Raw genomic sequence first — 15,217 nt, forward strand, 5'->3', positions numbered from 1 at the left:
CCCAGAGATCAGAGCTTAAAAAAGAATGAACGTCAGACCCCCTGGTTTGCTGAGCTGGCTCAGACTGGCTCAAAAGAGCCAACTACGCACATCTCTTCCCAAGGCCATGTTCACTGACATTATGTCGGTAGCTTGAACTTGGTCGTGGTGGAAGTATTTATACCATAGACATTGGTAAATGCTACAGTCAGGGCTTCTTTTCTTTCCCCCAGAGAGACCTTTGTCAAACATCAGCCCATCAATTCATACTATCGTGGAAACTGAGGCTCTGCTACCCTTCTTTGAATATTTCTGCCCTCAACAGGGGCACAAGTTCTTGGAACCTAAGGACTGGAGGAGATCTGAAGGGACAGCTAATTATTCTGTCTTCTAATGATGCCTCTCCCCTAGTCCCTGTGCTGAGACCTAAGTAGTACCCTCTCCTTCTCTCCTCCATGCCTCTCTACCATATTCCTATCTCTTTATCACTTAGTGCTTATTCTTGATGATTTTCTACAGTGTAGTAATTGCAAACACAGACTCTAGGCTACACTAGGCAACCGGGGGTCAAATCCCAGCTCCATCATTACCAGCTCTGTGACTTTGGGCAAGTGGCTTGAACTACTACACTTTAGTTTCTTCATCTATAAAATACAGATGATAATGATAATGCCTTCCTTATAATTTTGTTCTGAAGATTAAATGAGTTAATGCAAGGACACAGAACAGTGTCTGGCACATATTAAGGACTTAACAAACGTAAACTTTATTATTGTCTTCCAGTTCACTAATTATCTCTTTCACTATGTCTAGTCTGTCAGCTAACCCTTTTGTTAGATTTTAATTTCAATGACTACTTTTCATTTCCATGTGGCAGCTTTTCAAATCAACCTATTCTTTTTCTGTCTTTCATTACATTTTTGAATCACCTTTAGTCTTTAATCATTTGAAAATATACTGGCTTGGGACTTCCCTGGTGGCACAGTGGTTAAGAATCTGCCTGCCAATGCAGGGGACACAGGTTTGATCCCTGGTCTGGGAAGATCCCACATGCCACAGAGCAACTAAGCCCGTGTGCCACAACTACTGAGCCTGCACTCTAGAGCCCGCGAGCCACAACTACTGAGCTTGCATGCCACAACTACTGAAGCCCGTGCACCTAGAGCCCATGCTCTGCAACGAGAAGCCACCAAAATGAGAAGCCCGTGCACCACAACAAAGAGTAGCGCCTCATCGCCACAACTAGAGAAAGGCTGTGCTCAGCAACGAAGACCGAACGTAGCCAAAAATAAATAAATTTTAAAAAATAATAGTTAAAAAAAATAATAATAATAATAGTTAAAATGAAAACATGATACTTTAAAATATATATATATATGTACACTATCTTATAGTCTCTTTTAGATGGTTCTATTGCTTTCAACTCAAAGTCATTCATTTCCTGAGAAGTCCATATGATTTAATTGTGAACTCATCCCAGGGTTCTTTCTGTAGGGGTCCTGTTAGGTCTGGGTTGTTGAAGTATCCTCGTGGAGTGATTCTGTGTTTGTGTTAGGGATTCCCACAGTAGGCAGCCAGTTTTTATGTTAATTTCTCAGCTTGAGGAGTTCTCATATCTCATGACAATAACAATATAGATTCCACAACCACATACGGTACAGCCCCAGGTTTTTCATTTCTTGCTGGTGACTTTTTTCCACTCAAAACAAGCTTCCTCTCTGTTTCTCCAGACAGTGGAGTTTTTCTAGCCCCTTTTCATGAAGACGTGTAATGTTTAACGCTCCTGGGCACTCAAGTCCACCTTGGACCCAGGGCTCATTTCTAGACCCACTGTGGTCTTAAAACCTTAACTCCCAGACTCTACAGCCTCCATCTGGGTGCAGAAGCCCCATAAGCTGTCAGGCTTTCAGCTCACATACCCATTTGGCTTAGACATCTCTCTTCATTTTTGACACTTGTAGACTTCCCTTTCTGATGAGCTCCCCTAGATACAGTTGTTGTATTTCAGTCAACTCTGTGTTCCTATCAGGAAGGAGTCACACAAGTCAGTCCACCATGTTGCCAGAAGTGTTCCAGGTCACCAAGTCTAACACACCCAATTACCCATGCTGGAGTTCTGTCCACATTACAACTGCCTCTTACTCAAGGGTTAGCCTCTAAAGTCTACTTGTAATATTGAAAGTGGAAGGGCATCGGAATTCCTCTTGATAATCCCATAATAAAGGCTCATCACGGAGACGGACAAACCATCTCTCATTAAGTGCAACACAGCCAGTTTTTTCTTCAGCACTGGATTGCGTTTCTTAGGTTGAGCACAAGAAGAAATAGCCGGCTTGGATTTGGGGGCCCACGTTGTATGATAATTAAAATCTATAAATATGAGAAACACACCCGATAGCACAAGATGCTCACCCCCTAAAAAGCCATCGGAACAAAGACCAACAGAAGGAACAGCAGATCTGTGTCTCCCATTCAGCTCACTCCAAGAGACGTGCCTGCTTGGTGGAAAGACAGGGTCACCCACGCTATTTAAAGTGTGATTTTTACCTCTATTTTGTTTTTGTTTGTTTGTTTTATTTATTTTATTTTTGGCTGTGTTGGATCTTCATTGCTATGCGCAGGCTTTCTCTAGTTGCAGCGAGTGGGGGCTACTCTTCGTTGCAGTGCGCGGGCTTCTCATTGCTGTGGCTTCTCTTGTTGCAGAGCATGGGCTCTAGGCACGCGGGCTCAGTAGTTGTGGCTCGCGGGCTCTAGAGCATAAACTCAGTAGCTATGCCGCAAGGGCTTAGTTGCTCCGCAGCATGTGGGATCTTCCAGGACCAGGGCTTGAACCTGTGTCCCCGCATTGGCAGGCAGATTCTTAACTACTGCGTCACCAGGGAAGCCCTCTATTTTGTTTCTGTGGAGCAAGTATATATGGATCTGGATAGGATAGAAGCAGGAACCTATGCTATGACAGACATGATCTGACTTCTATAAGTCAGAATAGTGGCTATCTCCAGGGGCAGTACTAACAGCAAAGGGGCATGAGGGAACTTATGTGACGGGAATACCATGTATCCTGATCTGAGTGGCGGCTCGATGAGTGTAACATGTTAAAAATTCATCAAGATATATGATTAAGATGTGTGCATTCTATGGGTATGACTGAATCATTCTGCTGTACACCTGTAACTAACACATCATTGTTTTTTTTTTCCATTTGAAGGTTTTAATGTTCTTTTTCTTTTTTTTTTTAACATCTTTATTGGGGTATAATTGCTTTACAATGGTGTGTTAGTTTCTGCTTTATAACAAAGTGAATCAGTTATACATATACATATGTTCCCATATCTCTTCCCAACACATCATTGTTAATCAACTATACTCCAATATAAAATTAAATTTTTTAAAAAAGGTGTGCATTATGCAGTCCGTAAGTCATACCTCAACTAAAATAAAAGTTAAAGGCATGCAGGAGAGACTGCTGGATAACATTCTGCCAGTTCTGTCTTCGTTCTATGGCTAAACCTCTCCAGAGATGGACAGTCAAATGGAGGGGAGTGAGGGTACCAGGAAGCGTAGGGAAAGGGCAGAAAAGGGAAGTGCCCTTTCGGGGGTAGAGGGCACCCAGGCTCACAGAACTGGTTTTCCGTGAGGGGCTTTACAAGAGCAGCAAGTTTACAGTGGTTAAGAGCAGTAATTCTCGAGCCAGACTGCTGCACGGGAATACTGAATCGACCCCTGCAGTGTACTGTTTGTGTCCGTGTCCCCCCGCCAATATTCATATGTTGGAACCAACCCCCCATGTGATGGTATCTGGAGGTGGGGCCTTTGGGAAGTGATTAATTAGGTCATGAGGATGCAGCCCTCATGGATGGGATTAGCACCCTTATAAAAGAGACCTCAGAAAGCTCTCTTGCCCCTTTCACCATGTGAAGTTATAACACAAAGAACCAGGAAGTGGGCCTCACCAGACACCGAATGTGCCAGCACCTTGATCTTGGATTTCCCAGCCTCCAGAACTGTGAGAATTCAATTTCCGTTGTATATATACCACCCAGTCTGTGGTACTCTGTTACAGCAGCTTGAACAGACTAAGACGACCCGTTCGTTACCAGTGGCATGAACTTGGGCAAGGTTACTTCTCTTCTTTGAACCTCAACTTTCTAGGGCTGTTGCGAAGCTTAAGGTAATTCAAATGAAGCTCTTAGTTCTGAAGCCGGGTGGTCAAATCCAGCTCTGTTACTTACCAACTTGGTAACCTTGAACGAATTACTCAAACTCCAGGCCTCAGTTTCTTCTCCTGTAAAACAGAGTTATAGCAAGGATTAAGCAAGTCACAAGATTCCAGCACACAAGAAAGCCTCCAGTAAATCCTAACCACTGTTGTTTTTTCCTGTACCAGGAATAACAACCCAGTATAGCATTTCTATCCAATAGCATTTCAATCCAAATAACATTTCTCCCGACCATTATAGTTTACAGAGCATGTTTCACAAACGTTTTTCTCATTTAATGTTCAAAATAGTCTTGTGTACTACAAATAAAGAAATGAAGATTCAAAAAAAAAAAAAGGAAATGGAGATTCAGAGATGTTAAGTAACTTGCTGAAGGTTGCACAGCAAGTAAAGAGCAAACCCAAATCAAACTCCTCCGACGAAGGCACAGTTTGGCTGGACTGCATTGTCCCAGGGACATAGAAGGTGGGGCCTGGCTGTCCTTTCAGACTCAGAATTCTAAGATAAAGGATGCTGGAACCCTGGGGTACCTCAGCAAGTCTTAGTCTCAGCGAAACACTCAGCTCAACTTGAGTTTGAACTGGTCTTAGTCATTCTACCCCTGAATCGCTTCCTGCTTTAGATTTCTACACGGCAGAGAAAGGAAAACAAACATGTATATTACACCATCCTTGTCACCCTCAAAATCTCTTACAGTGACAAATACTTATGAATCAAAGGGAGTCTCCATAAAACCACAGTTAAACAATATCCCATTCGAACCGATTCACCAGCATTTAGTGTGAAGATAGGAGCAAGGTCTGCAGTGTCTAGACGCTCTTATTATTGCCTGGAAGAATGCCCTCTTCTGGCCTTAATTTTGATTAAATCTTCAGCTGCCTTGGTGTTTTCTCTTTGCTTTTCACCGGGGGCTGAGACTACCGGAAGCCACTTAACCAGCCTCACTTTATTCACAAAAGGTTTGGGGGCCCTTCCTAAGTGTCGTGGGAGAACATTATCAGCCGATCACGTCAACCACTCCTGCTACTTGGCCAGCAATCCTCTTGTTCACCAGGACAGGTTTTCTTTCCGCTGTTGCCTGAGTGTGGTTTAAAATTCTCTCTTAAAGAAAAATCACAAAACTGCCCAGTGGCCAAAGAAAAAGGGGATTTCATTTAAGAACCATTTAAACATACTCACAAGCTAAGACCTCAGATGTGTGCACACACTCCATACTCTGCGTGTATGCGCGTGCACGTACCACACAACACACATGCGCACACAGATGCCCAGAGACATGATGACAGTTCTGACTCCACTCGCTATGTCTCGCAGCTACATAAAGGACTTTTTTTTCTTTCTTTCTGATTCTTTGACCAGATTTACAAAACAGAAAACAGGACAAGCTGTCTACTTGGGAAAAATTTTAGGGTCCTGGCTGAAAGTCCCAGAAATTGGAAAAAAGCATACTAAGTCACTCTCACAAAACTTTTTTTTTTTTAAGGAACTATTTTTACTTTATTTTATTTTTATGGCTGCATTGGGTCTTTGTTGCTGCACACGGGCTTTTCTCTGGTTGCGGTGAGCGGGGGCTACTCTTCATTGCGGTGCGCGGGCTTCTCATTGCAGTGGCTTCTCTTGTTGCGAAGCACGGGCTCTAGATGTGCGGGGGTGGCACGTGGGTTCAGTACTTGTGGCTCACGGGCTCTAGAGCACAGGTTCAGTAGTTGTGGCGCACGGGCTTAGTTGCTCCACGGCATGTGGGATCTTCTCGGACCAGGGCTGGAACCCGTGTCCCCTGCATTGGCAGGCGGATTCTTAACCACTGTGCCACCAGGGAAGCCCCCAAAACTCTTTGTTTGGTTTTATTTTAAGAACATGAAGAGTTCTTTTAAACATGAAGAGTAAGCTGGTCTTTGCATCACTTAGAGACAAACCCAGGAGATAGAGTATGTCTCCCCTAGAAGGAAAGTGTTCATCTCAAAACAGGGGTGACTTTGTTTCACTTCCTCTATATGGGCAGAGAGAACCAGGACCATGACTCCAGAAACTGGATCTGATCTTGTCTCCTTTTTAGACTCATAGCATGGGCTCTAGTCCCATCTCGGTCTCCCAGAGCTGTGTGACTTTGGTCAAGTCACTGAACCTCTCTGAGCTCCTGCAGCCGCTGCCATCAAGTGAGGACACTCATTCATTCAAGAACTATCTACTGAGCACCTACGATGTACCAAGCATGTGGCCATGGGAATAATTCCAGGAATTAAACCATCCCAGCCACAAAGGGCTCTCATCGATTAGTGGGGGCAATTACGGGCTGACATGCAATTACAATGGAGTAACAAAAAGTATTACAACAGGGGTGAGTACAGGTGCTGGGCAATCACAGGAAAGGGTATTTAATTAATTCAGCAGGGGATGGAAAGTGATGGGTATAAGAAAGACTTCCCCAAGGAGGTGTTATCTAAGCTGCGAACTGAAAGACAAGTTTGAATTTGCCCAACCAAGGGGATCCAAGTAGAACTGGCAGCACTTGCAAAGGCCCACAGACCAAATTGCTGTTTTACAAGGTCAAGCACAAGAGGTAGGGAGAGAGACATAGGATATGTAGACCTGGATATGTAGGCAGGTGGGCTTGCCAGAGTAACTTGCCTGGACTAGATGACCTCCCAGGGGCCCTCCCAGTCCTAAGGGCTAATTCTGTGGTCTTCTGAGAGCCCAGCTCGTCCTCTTTTCCCAACAGCCCTTTCACCAGCACAGCCAAGTCCCTGAGTCCACTCCAGGGCACGAGGGAAGTCCCAAGCATCCCACGTGGGCCCTCCTCCTTCCTCTTTCTTTTCCCTTTGAGAGTGACTAGGCAGTGACTCAAGGAGGGAACTGTCCTCTACTTGTCATTTGTTTCTAAAAAACTACACCCAAGGCTCACATACACAGTTATTTGACCAACCTTCTCCCACCCAGCCCCTGACCTAGCTGAAGAAACACTGGAATTATCTGTGTCCCTGTCTGTCTGCTCCAGGACACTTCAAGCTACCTGAGGGCTCCCACTCTGTTTTGGTCATATCCTGGTGTCCCCAGCACCTGGTATTATTCCTGACTTACAGCAGGTCATCAAAAACACATGCAGAACGAAAGGATTTCCTCTCTCTGCAAATGAGCACCCATCCAGAGCTGCCCCAGACAGCAGCTCTGTCTGAGGCCAGAGCGGGAAACCCAGAGACCCAGAGAGGTACCAGCTCAAAACTCCTCTGCCAGGGCTCTCTAAGCCACTCCAGGTGCTCAGCAAAGCCCCATCGGAAAACCAACAGCCCCCCTTATTTACCAATGAAGAACCTCAGGTCCGAAAGAATGATATGACTTGCCCAAGGTCTCTTAGCAAATGCAATATAATGTTTTTAAAAGGGGGATAACGTTCTTTCTTTTTCTTTCGTTTTTTTTTTTTTTTTGGACAACTTTCTTAAATGGAAGGCTATCTAGTCACACCTACCAGAAACGTTGCTTATTTTAGGGGAAAATGCTTAATGTTGGCAGGTCTAACGGAATCTTTCCTTTACCTGACCGCCAATTACACCACACTTTCACAACTCCTGGGATTTTCTAGGCAGGACTAAAAGTTCCCACTGAAACAAATCTATTTATGAAGGTGACTAAAAAAGTTTTTAGGGATTGAATATGTTCTTGGATTACGGATCATTTTTTAGGTTAAATCTCTATTATGTAATCTCAGGCTATAAGAATTTTTAAAGAAAAGTTGAGCTCCCCAAACCACTTAGTTCCCTCTTGTTTTTTTAATGTTTTGACATTAGCTTTACTGTGACAGCAAACACGATTTTTAAGGAGGCCATTTCGACCTATATAACCCCTCCATCAACAGAATTCCTCATAATTCCTGTGTCCTCCTAAAGTTTTTATTCACAAATCTATACTGTGTACATACACATGTATTTCATTTAAAGGAATTACCTTTAGTGTAGAAGTTCCTTAGAGTACTTTTTTCTTAAAAAAAAAAAAAAACTTAGTATGCAAGTCAGTGGCATGATGTTTCTGAAACCACCCCCGAGCAAAACCCAGGTGACAAATTAAGTGCACCTGGAAATTCTGGGTCTGAGACACTGAGGGTGACATTTTCTAGCCTGCTTCATTTAATTATTATTCTGACACTTCCCATATCCCAGTTAATAGGAAACAGACAAAGCAAAGCAGGTGTTTTACTTATATCCACCTGGCACAGCAAACTCCCGAAGTTTGCAATAGTTGCTTATTGCTGAAGAGTTTAAGGCAATATTTTTCTGCCAGTGAAGTAACATCTCAAACAGCCTAGCATAGTGGTTCTCACCCCGGCTCAACCAGAGCCCACAGGGGAGGGAGGAAAACCTTTAAAAATACTGCCGCTGGATCCCGAGCCTGCACAATTAAACAGACTCTCTAAGGATGAAACTCCAGCACTATAGTTTTCCAAAGATCCCCAGGTGATTGTATGGTGCAAACAGGACAGTGAAGCACGGGCCTAGGATAACTCATTAGACAAAGGAAGCCCATGGGAAATCTTATCTGGAAGTGAAAAACGCATCGTAATTAAATAAAACAGCAGATGTAAAAGTACCTAACAGGGCCTGTTACCCAGAAGACACTTAATAAATGTTAATTAAACAAAAAAATAATAATTCAAATAATTACTCCTTCTCCTCAGTAAATTCATCTTGTAATTTTATTGGCTTGTTTATCACATGCTGTTTTTTCTTAGCCATGACTGGCTAGAATCTATCCTTGTTAATAAAATTAGAAACGTATACCCATAATCCTGTTCAATTACAGGAGCTCTGTAGTATTTCCAACAACTCTTAATCACTTATTTAATAAAACTTTCCCCCAGAACAGTGGCTAATACATACTAAATACTCAACAAATGTTAGCTATTTATAAGAATTCATGATAATTCTTATAACTTCAGTTGAAACTTATTTTATACTATCTGGAGGACTTAGCAAGAATGTAAAAAAATTACCCGGGCAATCTTTAACAAACTTATAAAAAGAGACTTTTAAGCACATCAATTCTTTCTATAAATTTGTGAAAAAAATATTAAATGTGATCATTGCACAGGTAGCTAGCTTATCTTGCACATTCAAGGGGGCCCTGCAAAAGTAACTTGTGAACACTCAGCAGTTTCCATAGCCACTTGAAAATGCTAACACTGCAATTAGCTCCAAGTGGTCTCTTAATCCGACTTTTCCCTACCACTGCCTCCCTGACCCTGAATTAGGAAGGTGATTTTTCTATATGTTCACATTACCCCTCAGTTCTAACTAAGAAACCAAAAATCTGTTTTAAAAAAAAGAATATAATTTCTTAATCAGGATGAGGAGGTCTTATTTAGAACATTTCCAAACCTCTTGCTGCCCTGCTCAGATGAATTACGCCAGTCCGCATCTGTCTCGGGTTGCGCTAAGCAGAAGAGGCGTTCAGCAGCTAGGCTGGAAGATCTGCTGTGCTTGGTTCAGGATTCACACTGTTATCGGGAGACCTTTCCACAGCTCACACCTGAGCACGCTACCCTTTGCTTCTCTTTGCCTTCTATCTCCAAACATCTGCCATTTCATGTTTTAAATCAACACACATGCAAAAATAATCATGACGTGCCCTTCTTTACATGCATATTATACGTCAATAACAAGCACTATTGGTCTGAATGTTTATGTCCCCCCAAAATTCCAGTGTTGGAATCCTAAGCCCTCAATGTGATGGTATTAGGAGGTGGGGCCTTTGGGAGGTCATGGGGGTGGAACCCTCACGAATGGGATTAGTGCCCTTATAAAGGCGACACCAGACAGCTCCCTCACTCCTTCTGTCATGGGTGGAGGGCCCTTACCCGACCATGCTGGCGCCCGGCTCTCAGACTTTCAGCCTCCAGAACAGTGAGAAATAAATGTCTGTTGTTTATAAGGTCCCAGTCTGTGGCACTTTGTTATAGCAGCCTTGACAACTAAAACAACAAAGTCGAAAGGGACCACACATGGGCCTTTGGCTAGTAACAGCTTGGTTTGCTCAATAAGAATGTCATGACTGACTGCCACATGCCAGGCAGCTCCAAAGGTGCCAGAGAGATGGACATGAGGACAGAGTTCCCATCTTCAAGGATCTCAGGCTCCAAGGAGAGTGTGGATTGGCTACTGTGACACAGTGTGACTCTGACCCAAGGGCGACAAGGAAACGCAAAGGATAGGGTCACAGGGGCAGCCCTAAATATTTAGAATCAGAAATTAGGAAATAAAAATAAATAAGCACATAGGAGATAAATGGTTGTGGATAACAATGTTAAAATAACTACTGCAGCTTTCATCAATCACACCACCCTCTCGACGCCCATCACCTAAACTTATGCCACACTAAATCCTATGCCACTTTGTATTATCTGACAACACAGGGTTGCCACAAATCTTTACTTGTAAAAAATGCAGTATCTTCAAAGCACAATAAAACAAGGTATGCATGTACTCGAGCTTCTTTTACTCACATACTCTCTTCCCCGAGGTGGCAACCCTCTAAGTGGAAGGACTCTGACCTGACTCCGGAGCTCACCTTTCTCCCAAATCCAGGGCCTGAGATTTGGGGAGACACTGCTATTGTACTGAGCTATTCTCTTTCAAAGATAATATTCAGCAATAACGTTTATTATCATTTCCCTCTACATGCCTCCTCTCCTGGAACGATGGACCATTTTCAGGGTCGAATTCTGAAGCAGGATAAAATCCAAAACATAGCTTCTACATGATGCTTAACCGTTGTCCTTGCACAGGCTGATTTCAGCTGAAGCTGTATACACATCTCACACTTTTTTCCAGAGTATCATGATCTACTGCTTATATATTTTACAATATTTTTACTGAAGCTGTAGTACTTGCAGCTCTATGTCCGGGTAATAAATTTGCCTTTAACCTTAAAAAAAAAAAAATCCCTCATTTAGGGGGAGTGGAGACACTACATAGTAGAGTGCTTACATGTTGGTAAATGTTCAAAATATTTTAAAGCTTTAATCAATCATTTCTTTAAACTAATAACATTAATTATTACTGTGTACTTTAATAAGTGGCCTGGGGGACTTCCCTGGTGGCGCAATGGGTAAGACTCCATGCTCCCAATGCAGGGGGCCTGGGTTCGATCCCTGGTCAGGGAACTAGATCCCCACATGCATGCCGCAACTAAGAGTTCGCATTCCACAACTAAGGAGCCCTGGAGCCGCACTAAGGAGCCCGCCTGCTGCAACAAAGACCCGGTGCAACAAAATAAATAAATAAATATTTTAAAAATAAATAAAAATAAATGGTCTTTCTTTTTCTTTTTATGCTGCAGCTCAGCACACCACTGAGTTAAGAAATCCAACAAGAAGGTGAAGAAGGGAGACACAGAGAACAGACTTGTGGTTGCCAAGAGGGAGGGAGGGAGGGAGGGAGGGAGTGATGGATTGGGAGTTTGGGGTTAGCAGATGCAAACTCATATAGAGAATGGATAAAAAACAAGGTCCTACTGTATAGCACAGGGAACTATATTCAATATCCTGTGATACACTATAATGGAAAAGAATATGAAAAAGAATGTATATATATATGTGTAACTGAGTCACTTTGCTGTACAGCAGAAATTAACACAACACTGTAAACCAACTGTACTTCAACAATTAAAATAAAGAAAGAAAGAAAGAAGGTGAACAAGGAAGGAAAAGACCTCTTGGGAATTGAACAGCCAGACTTAATACCCTCTCAGGAAAACCTCAATCCTGTGGGCTAGCCCTAGCCCTACCCTTTTCAAACTGGAGAAAAGGAAAGAAGCTCATTAACAGAGAAGCAAGGTAAAGATGTTGTTTCTGAAACACAAGGGAACCGATTATCAAACACTCAGTCATATCACAATTTACCTGAAAAAGTGACATTGGTGGAGCTAGAGAATATTACTGCGGGTATCTGGTCTAACTGCCTGGTTTTATAGGTGAGAGAATCTGAAGCATGGAAGGAAAGGAACATGCCTGTGGTGAAGACAGCAGGATCACAGCAGAGTCAGAACCGTCTCCCAAGATTCCCAACTCCTAACTACCCAGGGCTGATCACTGAGTTTCCGCACACTTCCAAACTCCTTCACCTGGTTAACTGCATCCCAGATGTCCACTCTCAGCTCGGGTGTACCCCGCTTCAGAGAGGCTTCCGGGTACACCGTACCTGGTGCTCCCCTTTCTCAGAGCACTCTTCCCACTTTACCTGAATGGTGCCGCCACTCCATCAGCTAGCTTCCCCCCGAACTTGCAGCAACTTTTTGCTCAACTCTGTGTCCTGGACCTGAGCACAGGCGTGACATCTACAGGGACACTGTGCAGCGAACAGAGTAACTGACTCATCTCAGGTTGCCTGGGAATTTTCCAGCTTTAGCAAAGCAAGTCCCAAGTCTCAGGAAACCCCTCAGTCTCAGGCAAACCAGGACAGCTGGTGACGCTAACAGCGGATGCCAATAGGGTGAGACGGCCTGCTCACCATGTCCCCTCCTCTAACCATCCTCGGCCATACGTGCCAGGCCCGGAGCCCTGTCTGTGCCATTCGGTCACTCTAGCTCAGCACTATCTGATAGAACTTTCTGCAGTGCTGAAGATGTTCTATACCTACACTGTCCAATACCATAGCACCAGACCCATGTGGCTACAGAGCGGCTGAACTCTGGCTACTGTAACTGAGTTTTTAATTATGTTTAATTTTTATTAATTTCTATTTAAATAGCCCCATATGGCTAGCAGCCACCGTACGGAACAGCTCAGCTCTGATTTTACATAATTGGAGCTACAGTACATCTCTGTGCACAGAAATGAGCTTTGAAGTCAGACCGACCTCGGTTCGAAACCTGACTCAGTCATTTGCAAACGTGTCACAACTCCTTAGGGAATCTTGTTTCTCCCTCTGTAATCCTTGCAAATTTACTACGACACAATGTTCAGAAAGTGGCTGGCCCCAAGTAGAACTTCAAGAAATAGGATTTCTCTAGAAGGAGAGAAACTAAATCAATGTAAAAATGCTAGAAAAATCTGACTCTGAACCCAAGAGTGCAAGAGCATCATATCGACCAGATCTCCAACACCCCTGTCAGGTTCAAATTCGGATTCTAAACTGCCATGGCCGTCCTGCTTGATTTCTGTCCCAGGCCTGTGGCTGGCTGTCACTGAGTCCCACTGGGGCAGCAGGCACTGGGTACGGGGAGATACTGTGCTAGGTCACCTGAGCGTGGCCCTACACAGTCCCAGGGGTAGGGATCCAGGCTCTTCCCAGAGCAGGGAGGAAGCAGCGCCCAGAGGAAGCCCAGGTGCCCCAGAGGGCTCACGTGCACCCCAGGCCGGCCGCTGGTGCCCAGGGGTTCGGAGCACACTGGGGACATCGCGCGTCCTGCACATCCACAGAGAATGCCACCGCTGCTGCCTCTCGAAAGGGTCAGGACACAGTAATGAGCTGGGAACCAGGTGCAGTTGCGAAGCCCCTGAGGCATCTGGTTGCTGGAACCTCTCCCCAGCCCTAATGAATCCATCCCCTCGGCAGGAACGGGCAGCAGGTCCCCGGAGAAGCAGGCTGTGGATCAGAATCACGTGGGGAGCTTTTTAGAAACAGTGTTCCCCAGACTGGGAATCGGTGTTTGCAGAAAGCTCCCAGGTGACTATGCTGCATGGCTAGGACTTGGTATTTTTCACCTGAGGGCTTGGGAAGGTGGTTCTGCTGAGGACTGTCTAGGGCAGCGCTAGGTCTGGGGAAAGAAGTCCCTTGTCAACGGGTCCCTCCCTCTGGCTGCAGGGACAACAGTCAGATGGCAGCAGGACGCCGCAACCAGAGCTGGGACACGAGCTGCTCCCCTCCTTCCAGCCCCAACTGGCAGAGACCCTTCCGGTTCACCAGGGCTGACCTGTCCCATGTCTCATGTGCAGCACCGGTGGGGAGGGGCCTCCTTCCCCACTAGCCCCTGAGCACCCGTGAGCAGAAGCCCTAATCCATACACCTCTCGGTCCTGGGGTCCCAGGGCTGGCCGCAGCACTGAGGAAGCCCACAGTAAAAGCTGTCATTGTGGTCGTTACTCTCATTTCAGTGAAAAGGAAACCAGAACCTAGAGACGGTATGACTCACCCAAGGCCCATGGTGCGGTGGCAGGGCTGGGACAGGAGCTCGGGCGCCTGGGTTCATTCCCTTCCTGATGCCCCAGGTTGAGGCCCACTGCTTCCTCTACCCTCTCCCACGCTCTCTCCTCTCCCTCCTGCAGCCAATATCCAGGCTCTGACCACCAGGGTAAACTCTCATCTAGTATCCTTGGGCTCTGATTTATAGGACCCCTCACCTGTCCTCAAAACAGTCCATGGAGTCTAAGAGCACCCCTTGGGCACTATACAGGGGGTTGGTTTTCAGCCCAGCATTGGAGCCTGACATACCCAAGTTGCCACTGAGTAGCTGCGTGGTCCTGGACACATGCCTTAACTCCTCTGGGCTCAGCTTCCTCAGCTGTAAATGGGGATGATGATATTTACCACTCACGGTTGTGGAGAGGATTATTCAGTGAGATCAGTCAAACAGATCACACGGGCACCACGACCAGCCGGCAGGAAGTACTAACAGCTGGTAGGTATTACTCAGGTAGCGAGCACCACCCTTCTCATCACCTGCTCCGTGCTCCAGATTCAGGCCCATGGTAGAAGCCTCCAAACTCCGCACCCTCTTTATTTATTTATTTTTGGCCGCGTTGGGTCTTTGTTGCTGCGCGCAGGCTTTCTCTAGTTGCGGCGAGCGGGTGCTACTCTTCCTTGCAGTGCGCGGGCTTCTCATTGCGGTGGCTTCTCTTGTTGCGGAGCACGGGCTCTAGGCGCGCGGGCTTCAGTAGTTGTGGCACACGGGCTCAGTAGTTGTGGCTTGCGGGCCCTAGAGCGCAGGCTCAGTAGTTGTGGTGCATGGGCTTAGCTGCTTCGTGGCACGTGGGATCTTCCCGGACCAGGGCTCGAACCCGTGTCCCCTGTGTTGGCAGGTGGATTCTCAACC

At 45.3% G+C, this 15,217-nt stretch overlaps 1 protein-coding gene across 3 annotated transcripts in view; it reads right to left on the reverse strand.

The window, feature by feature from the left end:
- The window catches only part of CYRIB (CYFIP related Rac1 interactor B), a 153,850-nt gene that overhangs the window by 110,865 nt on the left and 27,768 nt on the right, over positions 1-15,217 (reverse strand). For all 3 annotated transcript variants that reach the window (XM_059995199.1, XM_059995196.1, XM_059995195.1), the window contains exon 2: positions 4,212-4,264. The gene's annotated coding sequence lies outside the window, so the exon portion shown is untranslated. The remainder of the gene's footprint in view (positions 1-4,211; positions 4,265-15,217) is intronic.

The sequence above is a fragment of the Delphinus delphis genome, chromosome 17, assembly GCF_949987515.2.
Source record: "Delphinus delphis chromosome 17, mDelDel1.2, whole genome shotgun sequence".
In the NCBI taxonomy this organism is placed as follows: domain Eukaryota; kingdom Metazoa; phylum Chordata; class Mammalia; order Artiodactyla; family Delphinidae; genus Delphinus; species Delphinus delphis.